General features: G+C 45.5%; 1 protein-coding gene across 9 annotated transcripts in view; it reads left to right on the forward strand.

Moving 5' to 3' along the window:
- Window positions 1-295: 295 nt before the first annotated feature.
- Window positions 296-14029, forward strand: part of PTPN4 (protein tyrosine phosphatase non-receptor type 4) — a 227045-nt gene continuing 213311 nt past the window's right edge. For 3 of the 9 annotated variants that reach the window (XM_065560482.1, XM_065560475.1, XM_065560481.1), the window contains exon 1: window positions 297-846. The gene's annotated coding sequence lies outside the window, so the exon portion shown is untranslated. Of the gene's footprint in view, window positions 847-14029 lie in introns of all 9 variants that reach the window. The other 6 variants (XM_065560477.1, XM_065560487.1, XM_065560480.1 and 3 more) reach the window with 4 other exon arrangements.

The following is a 14029-nucleotide window of genomic DNA, read 5'->3' on the forward strand; positions in this document are numbered from 1 at the left end:
TGCAGGAAGTTCTCAACGTGCTCCATTGAAGCGTCAAAGCGCTGAAGCAAGAGGCGAGGTCTTATTCTGACTGACAGCTCAGGGAGCCAGTTCTTGTCAACGTCACAGTCGGACTGGGCTGGGTTGAGCGTTGACTCAGCCAATCAAAATTGTTGGATTGTTCCCGCCCCGGCCTAGTTTTGCCGGCCCCTTTCGCCCTGCCCCACCAATCCCTGAGCAGACAACGGGGAGTAGGCGGGATGCGTACGAGCAGGCCGGCGGCTCCCGCTTGCTCCACTTTCAGTTCTCGCGAGATCTCGTCCCCCCCCTTCGCTGGGTGACTGCGCAGCCGCCATGTTGGTTGCTATGCTGCCTGTGTGAGGAGGAGGGAGGGAGGCCCTGAGGGAAAGAGGCTGCGGTTCCCCCCTTCTCCAGGCAGCGCTCCACTCACGTCGGCAGAGAGCCTGCTGCCTCCGCCCTCTCCTCCGGTTCACCCCCCCCGGAGGAGACCCCCCCTCACTGAGTGTACGGGGGGGTCCTGTGCCCCTTCCCGTGGGGTCCCCTGTGCTAGTGCCGCCCCCCAGCGGTTGTAGGCGGGGGGCAGAGGAGTGTCCGAAAGGGGGGGGAGGGTTCGCCGCCTTCTCTCCGGCCCAGTCGCCGCAGTACGATGTGGTCCCCGCCGCTGCGGCTGGGAGCGGGGCGGCTGCTGCTGCTGCCCGTGCGGCGGCTGCTGCGGGGGAACTGAAGGCAGCGAGCGCGCCTGTGCGCGCGAGGGGGGTCGCGGGGCGGCAGCGGCGAGCCGAGCCCGCGGGCCTCTCCTCAGCGCCCCGCTCGCCTTATCGGGAAGGACGCGGCTGTTATGTGAAGGTGAGAGAAGCGCGGGGCGCGCAGGGCGCCGAGACCAGAGGCTGTGGCCGTGTGCGCGGCGGGTCGCGCTGGCGGCGGCGCTAGTGCGGGGTGTAGAAGGGGCCAGGCGTTTGCCTTCTCCAGCCCACCCTCTGCAGCCCCCTGTAACATCCCATATACGGAGCTGTTAATGGAAAGCAGCTCTCCTGAGAGCCCCCGCCAGGGTGGGTGGTTCCGCGCCCCCCCACCCTCCCGCACCTGCCCAAAAGATTTCGGAAGAAGGCTGGAAAAAAAAGCCCCCAAACACCCCATGGGTTCAAAAACACCGTTCAGAAGAAAGGGGGGTGGTGAGGATGGCTGGGGCGTATGTTTTCTAGGGATCCAGCAGTATAGGAAACTCCTCACATTTCTGAAACAAGGCATTCTTATATGGGGAATGGATTTAATATGGAAGTATAAGATTGTCATGATTCCTAGGTGCATGGGTGAGAGCCCGTGGGTTTCTTTGGACAGGGAACATAGGTTTGAGGGCAGTCTTTTCATTCTTACAGTACGTTTTTTTAGTGTCTCCTTCAACCAGAAAGCTTGTATAATCGCCTACATCTTATATACAAGGGGGGCTTTTACTGTACCTGGTGATGGGTAACTCATGAACTCATTGCACTACCATCTGGAAAAGGAAGAAGGCTGTTTTTTTTTTTTTTTTTTTTTCAAAACAAGGCTTTTGTTAAAACTAGCTAGCTGCCGGTTTACATGAAATATTCTAGTTGCTTAAGCAAATGTAAATATATATGTGATCAAATGTTGTGCCACTGTTCCTACAGTATGAATAATAGATGATTTAAAGAGCCTAAAACAAAATGCACATATCAAAATGCTTGTATCCCTGATGATTTTTAGTGCATGTAAAAAATTCTGTAGAGGACGCTTTTAAGGTAGACATTGATGGCTAAGCCACAGTAGCACATGCATTTTGTCAGTTTGGATATTTCTCGTGCTTAAACTAAGCTCTGGTATGAATGGTAGTGAGGGTTTATTGCATGTGTGTTTTTTGACTACTGTATTGATATTGGTAAAGAAATGCTTTGTAATGCAAGGAGTGCCCACATACAGCCAGATGTCTGTGAGCTCATTACACCTTAAATGTGTTGTAATGATACATGAATGTAAATTTAAATTAAATTTTATAAAACAATTTTCTTGTAAGATATTTGCATTGTGCCAAAGCTTTTCCAGTTTGCTGCCTAAACATTTTGTGAGTACCTTATTTTTGACAATATTTCTTGCTTCATTGACCTCAAAAGTTATTTTTTCCACTCCCTGTTTTTTTTTTTCATAGCATAAATCTCAAATTTGTTATGTTTCACCGTCAAACTGATAGGTCAGTCCTTGGAGAGGGTACACACACATAAATATACACACACAATCTCTGGAATGTTTGTGGTTTATAATCTCAGAAATGCAACTTTGTTTACAAGAAGATGTGATTTTGAAGATCAATTTTAAACATTTAACTTGAACTTTTAGAAAGGCATAACAAAATAGGACAGAATGTGTAAAAATATCTCTTTACTATCTTTAATTTTCCAGTTTCCTAGTATTTTTTTTCAGGATTTTTTTCTTGTCTTTTGTCATCTATTTAGCCTTCTTAAAGCTGTTGCAGAAATTGAAACCTCCGTGAAGCTTCTTCAAAAGCATAAATGTGCTGGTGTTTTGCTTTCTCGTGTCTCATTCCATATGTGCTTAGATTCTGGTTTGTTTGTGATTTAGGTTCATAATGAATTTAGATACCAGAATAAATCTTATTTCTTTTACCAGTTAGCTAGCTCCACAAAATATATTCATTGCTTTAAAGTTGTGTTTACAGTCAGCTTAAATGAGGAATTAGAAGGGTAAGACAGTATTGATTGAACGCCCTTGCTAAAAATACTTTCAGGGTTGGGTGTACTTAAAATGTTGCCACACGAAAGTTAATATGAACTGCCTTCTGTAACAAGTTTATAGTTTATTATTGTTAGAGGCTATATTTGTAAAACAAAAATAAATGAAAACAAAACCCTAGCATGTTAAAAGTACTGTAATGTGTTAATTGCTGTTTTCAGTGAATGAGCTCTCTAATATGGGATAGAGGCATTATTTATTAACTGTTAAAATGTCACTTTAATTAGCATGGTGGTGTTAAATATATGGCAATTGTACGCCTCCCCAAGTACTGTATGTTTGTTCTGATTCTACAATGACCTCTGTGCAGGCGAGGGCTCCACCTACGTAAAAGTAACATTGCAGCATTTAGGGCAGGGGCGGGCAAACTTTTTGGCCTGAGGGCCACATTGGGTTTCCAAAATTATATGGAGGGCTGATTAAGCAAGGCTGTGCCTCCCCAAAGAGACAGGCATGGCCTGGCCCCTGCCCCCTATCCGACTCCCCTCGCCTCTCGCCCTCTGACAGCCCCCCCCGCCCCCCGGGACTCCTGCCCCATCCAACCTTCCCATTCCCTGTCCCCTGATGGCCCCCCCAGGACCCCTGTCCCATCCACCCCTCCCTGTCCCCTGACTGCCTCCAACCCCCCCGCCCTCCATCCAACCCCTCCTCTCATTCCTGACTGCCCCTCCCTGCCCCATCCAGCCACCCCTTCTCCCTGACCGCCCCCGGAACCCCTGCCCGCTCCCTGCCGCCCCATCCAACCCTCCCTCCTTCCTGACTACCCCCCCAGACCCCTGCCCCATTCAACCCCCCTGTTCCTCGCCCTCTGACCCCCCCCCCCAACTCCCCTGCCCTCTATCCAACCTTCCCTTCCCTCTTACCGCTGCCTGGAGCGCTGGTGACGCTACAGCCATGCCGCCCAGAGCACCAGGACAAGCATCCGCGCCGCCCGGCTCGAGCCAGCCACCATGCACCTCACAGCACCGGGTCAGGCTGTGGCTCTGCAGCTGCACTGCCTGGCAAGAGCTCGCAGCCCTGCCGCCCAGAGCATTGCACAGTGGAGAGGCCGGGGGCTAGCCTCCCGGGCCGGGCAGGAGGGTTCCGCGGGCCGGATTTGGCCCGCGGACTGTAGTTTGCCCACCTCTGATTTAGGGCCTTAATGTTCATTCTAGAAATACTGGGTCATTATTTATTGTGAGCACTTGCTACAAGTGAATGATCATGGTTAACACCTGTGCCTGCTTAGAGTCTCATTGACTTCCATGCCTGTGTGTCTGGAGTTGTAGGGCTGGGGCTAAAAACAAAAGCTTGAGGTGTGTTAAAGATTAAGTGCACTGATTATTTACTTTTTGAAAAACTATATTTTAGCCACTGATGATTTTTGTTGCTTAAATCAGTCATTCTCTACCAGGGGTATGCAGAGGTGTTCCAGGGTGCACATCAACTCATCTAGATATTATTTGCCTAGTTTTACAACTGGCTTAATAAAAAGCACTAGCGAAGTCAGTACAAACTGACAAAAGATTTCATACAGACAATGACTTTATACTGCTCTATATACTATACACTGAAATGTAAGTACACTATTTATATTCCAGTTGATTTATTTTATAATGACAGTAAAAACTGTTTTATCTGGCATGTTGGGAGAATGGGGGCTGCCGATAAGTGAAAAATGCCTGTTAACTAAGAGGAAGGGAGTTTGGGTGTGGGAGGAGGTGCAGGGCTGGGGGATTGGGGTGTAGGAGGGGGTGCAGGGCGTGGGCTCTGGGAGGGAGTTTGGGTGCGGGAGTGGGCTCGGAGCAGAGGGTTGGGGCACAGGAGTGGGCTCAGGGTGCTGAATCCGGGGGGCACTCACCTCAGGCGGCTCCCCGCAAGCGGCAACCTGTCCCGGCTGCTCCTAGGCAGAGGTGCGGCAGGAGGCTCTGCACGCTGCCTCGAGCGCTGGCTCTGCAGCTGGGGGAGTGGCGCCTGTGAGCAGAGGTAGCATGCAGAGCTGCCTGCCGTGCTCTGCCTAGGAGCAGCCGGGACAGGTCGCCGCTTGCGTGGAGCCGCCTGAGGTGAACTGCCCCTGGATCCGGCACTCCACACCCTCTCCCATACCCCTACCCCGAGCCCCCTCCCGCACCCAAACTCCCTCCTAGAGGCCGCGCGCTGCACCCCATCCCATGTGCCGCACCCCGTCCCACGCCCCAGCTACCTGCCGGCCCACGCCAACTGGACTATAAACCAGACTTCCAATGAATATCAGAAATGCCGGTTTATAGAGCTTTCTGGTTGGTGAAGTGCCGGATAAAACAGCTTTTACTGTATGTGGTAAAAATGAGAAAGTAAGCAATTTTTCAGTAGTAGTGTGCTGTGATTCTTTTGTATTCTTGTGTCTGATTTTGCAAGTCGTTTTTAAGTGAGGTGAAACCTGAGGGTATGCAAGACAAATCAGACTCCTGAAAGGGGTACAGTAGTTTGGAAAGGTTGAGAACCACTGGCTTAAATTACAGCTGTGCCCAAAAGTCCTAATCAAGGTTTGGACAGCCTATTGTTAGATTCTGACAGTGTTGGTGGGTTGTCTTGGAAATGTGTTAATTAAAATATCAGAGAACCAATATCTATTTAGAGTATGAACACAGTTTTACTGAATAATTCTGTAGTTCGGAGAGTCTGTGTTTAAGTTCCCTGCACGGCTGCGCAGCAGACTGTTTAGTGCTGCATAGGCGCTCAGGTAACCCGCCGGGGGAGGGGCACCCTTCCCCCAGCCCCCATCTGCCACAGCTGGGGCGCCCCTCTCCTGGCCTGAACTCTGCTGCAGCCGGGGCGCCTGGGGTGGCAAGGCCAGAGCGGCCCGGACCTAGCCACGGCCGGATCGGACCCAGGCATGGCTGAAGCAGCTCTCCCCTGGCCCGGACCTCTTGAGGCTGGGGAAGGGGTGCCTATCCTGCAGCTCCAGCCTCAGAGCTGCCCTGACAGGGAGAGGAGCCTCTCCCCCACAGCCCAGGTGGTGCTGTGGAGAGAGAGAGAGTTAGGGGGAGTCCTCTCTCCCAGTCATACGCCTGGAGCCCCCTCCTGCACTCCAAACCCCAGAGCCCGCACCCCCAGCCAGAGCCTTACACCCCTGCACCCCAACCCTCGGCCCAGCCCTGAGCCCCCTCCCACACTCCGAATTCCTCCTCCCCACCCCCATGAATTTTATGTGCATCAATATGAAGATGATGTGTCACACATCACCTCCATATTGGTGCATATAACAAAATTCATTCCTCACATGAGTGGGAAAAATTAGAGGGAACACTGGTCTGCGTATCATTCATATGCTTAATTAATTAAAAAAGTAAATTCGTATATAAGCATTTTTTCAAAAAGTAAGTCAGTACAATAAGCTAAATATATTGGACTGGCGGACTTTCAAAACAAAAATCAAAGTTACGCTTGTACTTTTGAAACTGTTCATGCCACCACCCCATTAGGCAGGTGGTGTTTTGTATGATGGCACTTTCTTCTAGAAGGCTTTTTGCTTGAAGTCCTGTGATATGAACAGAGCAGGTGAGAAGTAAAGTAGGATGGTATTTTAAACCAATGGGTGTGGTAGACCAAGACTAATGGAGAGCTTAAATTACTTTTGATAGCTGGTATGGGTAAAGATACTAAGTGAATGTTTTGTTTAGTTTGAGTTAAAACCTGATAAAAAATAAGTAGTGGTCAAAAGCACCCTTTTTCTTCGGTTATAAAGGCCACTATTAGAGTACTGCTTAATACTGATAAGTAAAATAAGCTGTTATTTTGGTTTATTTTGTCTGTAATTCAGAAAGCTTCTAGCAATTGGCTTCTGAGGTGCACTGTATCTCTATTCTCTCCCCATCCCACCCCCTGTCTAAATTTGATGCAAGATCACATGTATCCCATGCCTTCACATCCTGCATCCATCTCATTTCCACCCGTACCAATTATAAAAATTGTTGAACAAGAGAATCTTTCACCATATGCTCATGACTGCTTTCTTCATATACCACTTTCACTCTCATGCTATCACTGTTCAGAAAGCGATGAAAGGCTCCATCCAGTACTCGTGAGTTTTTTCACTCTGCTTCTATTTGCAATGTTGTGAAAGTGGTATGTACGGGACTAGTACAATGCAATTGTCTGCAGTGGTGGAGGGAAACTGAAGGTGGAGAGAAGAGGTTGTTAAGATTATTGGGGTGAACAGGTGGGAGAAGACAAAACCAAAGAAGGAGATGGTCTAGTGGTCTAGCGCAGTATTTCCCAAATGGTGGGTCTTGACCTATCAGTGGGTCACAGGGAGATTCTAGATGGATTGCCACATCCAGGGCTGGATTAACCCATCACTGGGCCCTGGCCTGGGCAAACATGCACTATTCCTGGCCACTGTGGGTGGAGTTTTGGGGCAGAGGGAGGACTGGAGAGCAAGCCCACCCGGCAGCAGCCATTCTTGTTCTACAGGATTAAGCCTGGCTCCCTGCTCTGGTGATGGAACCAGGGGTACAGCATCACTTAAATTTGGCCTGGCCACCCCCAATTGATGCTGCGACCCCATGCTCTAGGTTGCAATGCCACTCAAATTTGGTTCAATTGTCAGAGAGGGAGCTTCCCATAATACCTGGAGTGGGAAGCCAGTTCCACAGAACAGGAGCTGCCACTGCGGGGTCATTTTCCAACCCCTTCCTCTCAGGCCTTCCCTCTGCATTGTGCGTGGATTAGGGTTGCAGGGCTGGGGCAGAGAGAACATATCATAACATAACAGAGAGAATGGTGGGTCATTTAAAAAAAAAAAGACAAAGTGGTGTGGGTGGGTTGACTTAATAAAAAAGTTTGGCAACCACTGGTTTAGCAGTAGTATATCTGGTTCCTTTCTCTCGGAGCCAGCTGTGGATGGAATACTCCTTTGGGAATGAGGGCGATGTCTCCTCCCCCACCCCCAGTGACCTCCACCTTGCCCAGACTAAAGTAGTAGCACAGTAATAGTTTTAACCTAGCTTTAAAAAAAAAAAAATTAAAAAAAAGTTTTGACACTTAGCTGAAATCCCAGCATGTATCATTCTGAGATGACATATTGAGAGGACATCTTCAGCAAACCATACAGTGCCAGTAAGAATTCAGAGCCTAGTCTTCCTCCCTTCTTCTTTTAGAGGGGGAAAAAAAAGGCAGCCATGTATGTATTATGTGCCACTTAGAGCCTAATTAATGGAATTATTGAGCATTTTTTTGAGTTTAGCATAAGTTTTTAATTTTACATGAATTGCAAAGATAACACAATTCTGACAGATTCTGTGGTCATATCCTATGTTGGTATATGTTAAGGGCTATTATAAAGGTGACGTTATAAATTGTTCTCCATGAATTGGATTAATCTGCAGCAAGGGAGATCTAGGTAAGGTATTAGGGGGAAAACTTTCTAACTATAAGGATAGTTAAGCACTGGAATAGATTTCCAAGGGAGGTTGTGAAATCCTCGTCTTTAGAGGCTTTTAAGAACAGGTTAGATAAACATCTGTCAAAAATGATCTAGGTAGACTTGGTCCTGCCTCAGGTCAGGGGGCTGGATTAGATGACCTCTCAAGGTCCCTTCCAGCCCTACATTTCTATAATTCTATCGTGGTCAGGAGAATGAGTCATACAGATTTAGGTTAAGAAAAAAAGAGGCTTGTTTAGGGATCTGTACTATAGTACAATAAAATCTTCTGTAATGACTTTTCACAGTGTCCCTTCTAGGTTTTTGCAAAAAACGGTAAGCCATTCAAATCGCTGCTAAGGGCAGGTCTACACTTAAAACGCTGCAGCGGCTCAGCTGTGCCACTCCAGCACTTCAATGAAGATGCTGCTATACCGACAGGAGAGTTTCTCCCATCGGGGTAGTTAATCTACCTCTGCAAGAGGCAGTAGTTGTGTCGATGGGGGAAGCCCTCCCATTGATGTAGCACGCTGTATACCCGGGCTTAGGTCGGAATAACTGTGTTCAGTGGTGTGGCTTTTTCACGCCCCATAGCGGTATAGTTATACAGACATAAGTTTATAGTGAAGACCTGGCCTAAAGCACATAAGAAAAGTTGTATAAAACAAGGTTCTTACTTCTATTGAAACTCGGATTAGATCCTCATCTGCATTCTAGTGGAAGAACTAGGGAGGTGAAACACTTGGACTCTTGTCCAAGGAAACTCTTTGTATTGTTCTGCAGTAACTCCGTTGATCAATTTTAAGAGCAGTATTTAATGGGAAATACAAGTGTACTCGGCTACAAATGGGCTGTGTGGTGTATGGCTTTAAAGATGGCAAGGTGTGTACCCATTCAACAATAAAATAAACTAACAACCTTTAATGATAAGTGTATGTGATCTGTAATGGAGAATGTTCTCTCAGAAATATTTTCACTTCTTGGGGAAAGTACAGTGAAGTGGAGCTGCAATTTGGGAGTTATCAGACCACATCTGAGGTTTGGGGGAGGGAAATCATAGTGCACTCCCCAGAGTGAATTTTGTGTTCCCCTCTCATTTTAGCCACTCCTTACCATTTTCAAGAAAGGCTACCTGGCAACATACTGATTGAATTATAGTGCTCGATCAAATACCAAGATTTTCAGATGAAACCAAGTTTATTATGGCTAAAGAATAGAGATGCCATTTTAAACACTTGGATTCCTTTAATTAGAATCTGTTCTAGACTAGAAAGACAGAAAAAATCTATTCCAGCCCTCTACCAATGCAGGATTTTTCTAAAAGTATTTTAGTCTGTGTTTTTTTTTTCATTTTAAATACCTCAAGTTGTAGATCTTTTAGTACAGTACTTTCTTTGGAAGATTTTTCCACAGTCTTAAAAGATCTCTTGGTCAGCTTGGTGATAGTCTTGTTAATTTACTATTCTGTTTGTTAATGAGAACATAAGAATGGCCATACTGGGTCTGACCAATGGTCCATCTAGCTCAGTGTCCTGTCTTCCAACAGTGGCCAATGCCATGTTCTTCAGAGGGAGTGAACAGTACACGTAATCATCAAGAGATCCTTCCCCTGTTGCCCATTCGCAGCTTTTGGCAAATAGAGACTGGGAACACTTCAGAGCATGGTTGTGCATCCCAGCCCATCCAGGCTAATAGCTGTTGATGGACCAATCCTCCATGAATTTATCTATCTCTTTTTTGAACCCTGTTATAGTCTTGGCCTTCAGAACATCCTCTGGCAAAGGGTTCCACAGATTGACTGTGCGTTGTGTGAAGAAATACTTTCTTTTGTCTGTTTTAAACGTGTTGCCTATTAATTTCGTTTGGTGACCTTTAGTTCTTGTGTTATGAGAAAATAAATAAATAACACCTCCTTATTTACTTTCTCCACACCAGTCATGACTTTATAGACCTCTATCATATCCCCCTTTAGTCGTCTCTTTTCCAAGCTGAAAAGTTCCAGTCTTATTAATCTCTCCTCATTATAGAAGCTGTTCCGTACCCCGAATCACTTTTGTTGCCCTTTTCTGTACCTTTTCCAATTCCAATATATCTTTTTAGAGATGGGGTGACTTGTTCTGCATGGAGTGTTCAAGATGTGGGTGTACCATGGATTTATATGGCGGCAATATATTTTCTGTTTTCTTATCCCTTTCCTAATGATTTCTGACATTCTATTCACTTTTTTGACTGCTGCTGCACATTGAGTGGATGATTTCAGAGAACTATCCACAATGACTCCAAGATCTTTCTTGAGTGGTAATAGCTAATTTAGACCCCATCATTTTATATGTATAGTTGGGATTATGTTTTCTAGCGTGCTTTACTTTGCATTTATCAACATTGAATTGCATCTTCCAATTTGTTGCCCAGTCACCCAGTTTGTGAGATCCTTTTGTAACTCTTTGGAGTCTGTTTGGGACTTAACTATCTTGAGTAATTTTATATCATCTGTAAATTTTGCCACCTCACTGTTTACCCCCTTTTCCAGATCATTTATGAATATGTTGAACAATATTGGTCCCAGTACAGACCCCTGGAGGACACCAGTATTTATCTGTCTCCATTCTGAAAACTGACCATTTATTCCTACCCTTTGTTTCCTATCTTTTAACCAGTTACTGATCCATGAGAGGACTTTTCCCTTTGGTGACTTTTAAGAGCCTTTGGTGAGGGATCTTGTCAAAGGCTTTCTGAAAATCTAAATACACTACATCCCCTGGATCCCCTCTTGTCCACATGCTTGTTGACCCCCTCAAAGAATTCTAGTAAATTGGTGAGGCATAATTTCCTTTTACAAAAACCATGTTGACTCTTCACCCCAAGAAATCATGTTCATCTGTGTATCTGATCATTCTGTTCTTTACTATAATTTCAAATAATTTGCCTGGTATTGAAGTTAGGCTTACCAGCTTGTAATTGCCGGGATCACCTCAAGAGCCTTTTAAAAAAATTGGCATCACATTAGCTATCCTCCAGTCAGCTGGTACAGAAGCTGATTTAAATGATTGGTTACGTACCACAATTAGTAGTTCTGCATTTTCACATTTGAGTTCCTTCAGAACTCTTGGGTGAATACCATCTGGTCCTTGTGACTTAAAATATTCTTTCCTTCCTAAATTTTCTGTTTTTAAATTTCATAATTCCTAGGTACATAAATGTACTACCGAAGATGCCCTTCTTCCTTAGTGTTTATACACTTCAAATATATGTGTGTATAAAGTTGCCATATTTCCCTGGTTTGGTCCCACTTTAGCCAAACTAAACATATTTATTTTTAATGTTTCATGTTAAATCTGTCATTCCAGCTCTACAAGTACACCATCAACTTTAAATGTATTCAGTTTCAAAAAGGGAGTTTTAGGGACTTATTCATACACATGAATCCCCTTGCCAGTTATTGTGGTTGTATAGTCTTTTTTCCTATTCTCTTCCCCCCCACCCCCAAAAAAGTTTCTTCTCTCTTGCTGTCTGCATAAATGGAAAATAACTATACAGGAGAAATACTGAAATTGACTATACACAAAGTGTATCCAAAGAGCAAAGTGAACAAAGAAGAAAAACATTTTTTCTGTGGTAGTAATCTTAAAGGATTCATGGAACTGTCTCACAGAAATAAGATTTTAAAAAGCAAACTGAATAAGATTCAGCAGGAGTTGAAACCAGGGCTTTTTGGTCCACAGCAGAGAACTCTACACTTGAGCTAAAGAAGTAGCTGGAAGCAATAGTAAGTTATTTTTTACATGGACTAGCCACCTCAGTGATGTTACAGTACATGTTGCCAGTGATTTATACAACTTTTTGCTTGACAGCAGAAGAAAGTTAAGAATCAGGATTCCTGGGTTTTAATACTGGAAGTCAAGTGTGGTCTAGTGGTTGCAGACAGCACATAGATTTGACACATTCACTCTGAAAGACGGTGTGGCTGACTAGGCGAGATTTGACTGCACCATGTTAGAAACCTGTGTTCTATCCTTAGCTCTCCAAGAAGTGACCTAGTTCAAAGTCTGTTATCACATCTGTAAAATGGTGGTAACGGTGCTTACCTGTCTCTTAAGGTGCGGGAATGAGGCTTTTTTTCAATAATAGTGCACAGAATTAACACCAGTTAGTGAAAGAGCTGAGACAAGAGCTAATGTTCTTTTGAGTCTCAACCCAGTGCTCCTTTTACTAGATGAAAGGCTATTCTGCTACCGCTACGCTTGTTGTTGTCCTGAAGCATGCCAAAGCTCCATGGGGCTGAGAGCTTCCTTGTTGTAAGTGAAATGTTCAGTGATTTTTAGCAGCGACTCTCACAGGCTCTACTGAGGATGTACAGATGGCATTTTTCAGTGTCTTATAGTATAGCCAAATATGGGTGGATTTCCTGCTCCAAAACATTGAAGCATCAAATCCTTTCAAAGAAACATTTTGGGGGTGGGAGGAGAAATAAGATTGGTAAAGCTATCTATTCTTCCCTAATCCGGTTCTCAGAAATGCCTGAACCATTTTTGCTGAAACTTTCCAAGAAAATTCAGCATTGTACAGAAAACAAGCATGGAAAATTCAAGTTCAAATGGTTAAAGTTTGGCAAAGTTGTAGGCAACTGAAAAGGAACATGACCTGCTGCTTACAAGCAGGGATGAATTGGTAGGGGAAGTAGAAGTGGGTGGCAATGTGAGCAGCAGTGACCATGAGATGGTTGAGTTTAAGATCCTCACAAAAGGAAGCAAGGAGAGTAGCAAAATACGACCCTGGACTTCAGAAAAGCAGACTTTGACTCCTTTAGGGATCTGATGGGCAGGATCCCCTGGGAGGCTAATATGAGGGGGAAAGGAATCCAGGAAAGCTGGCTGTATTTTACAGAAGCCTTATTGAGGGCACAGGAACAAACCATCCCAATGTGCAGAAAGAATAGCAAATATGGCAGGCGACCAGCTTGGCTTAACAATGAAATCTTCGGTGAGCTTAAACACAAAAAGGAAGCTTACCCGAAGTGGAAACTTGGACTGATGGAGGAGGAGTATAAAAATATTGCTCGAGCATGCAGAGGTGTAATCAGGAAGGCCAAAACACAACTGGAGTTGCAGCTAGCAAGGGATATGAAGGGTGACAAGAAGGGTTTCCTACAGGTATCTTAGCAACAAGAAGAAGGTCAGGGAAAGTGTGGGCCCTTTACTGAATGGGGGAGGCAACCTAGTGACAGATGATGTGGAAAAAGCTGAAATACTCAATGCTTTTTTTGCCTCGGTCTTCACAGGCAAGGTCAGCTCCCACACTGCTGTCCTGGGCAACACAATATGGGAAGGAGGTGAGCAGCCCTCAGTGGTGAACAGGTTAAGGACTATTTAGAAAAGCTGGACATGCACAAGTCCATGGGTCCAGATCTAATGCATCCGAGAGTGCTGATGTGATTGCAGAGCCATTGGCCATTATCTTTGAAAACTCATGGTGATTGGGGGGAGGTACCGGATGATTGGAAAAAGGCAAATATAGTGCCCTTCTTTAAAAAAGGGAAGGAGGTGAACCTGGGGAACTACAGACCGGTCAGCCTCACCTCAGTCCCTGGAAAAATCATGGAGCAGGTCCTCAAGGAATCCATTTTGAAGCACTTGGAGGAGAGGAAGGTGATCAGGAACAGTCAACATGGATTCACCAAGGGCAAGTCACGCCTGACCAACCTGATTGCCTTCAATGATGCGATAACTGGCTCTGTGGATATGGGGAAAGCAGTGGACGTGATACATCTTGACTTCAGCAAAGCTTTTGATATGGTCTCCCACAGCATTCTTGCCAGCAAGTTAAAAAAGTATTGATTGGATGAATGGACTATAAGGTGGATAGAAAGCTGGCTAGATTGTC

This window comes from Chrysemys picta, chromosome 11, assembly GCF_011386835.1.
Source record: "Chrysemys picta bellii isolate R12L10 chromosome 11, ASM1138683v2, whole genome shotgun sequence".
In the NCBI taxonomy this organism is placed as follows: domain Eukaryota; kingdom Metazoa; phylum Chordata; order Testudines; family Emydidae; genus Chrysemys; species Chrysemys picta.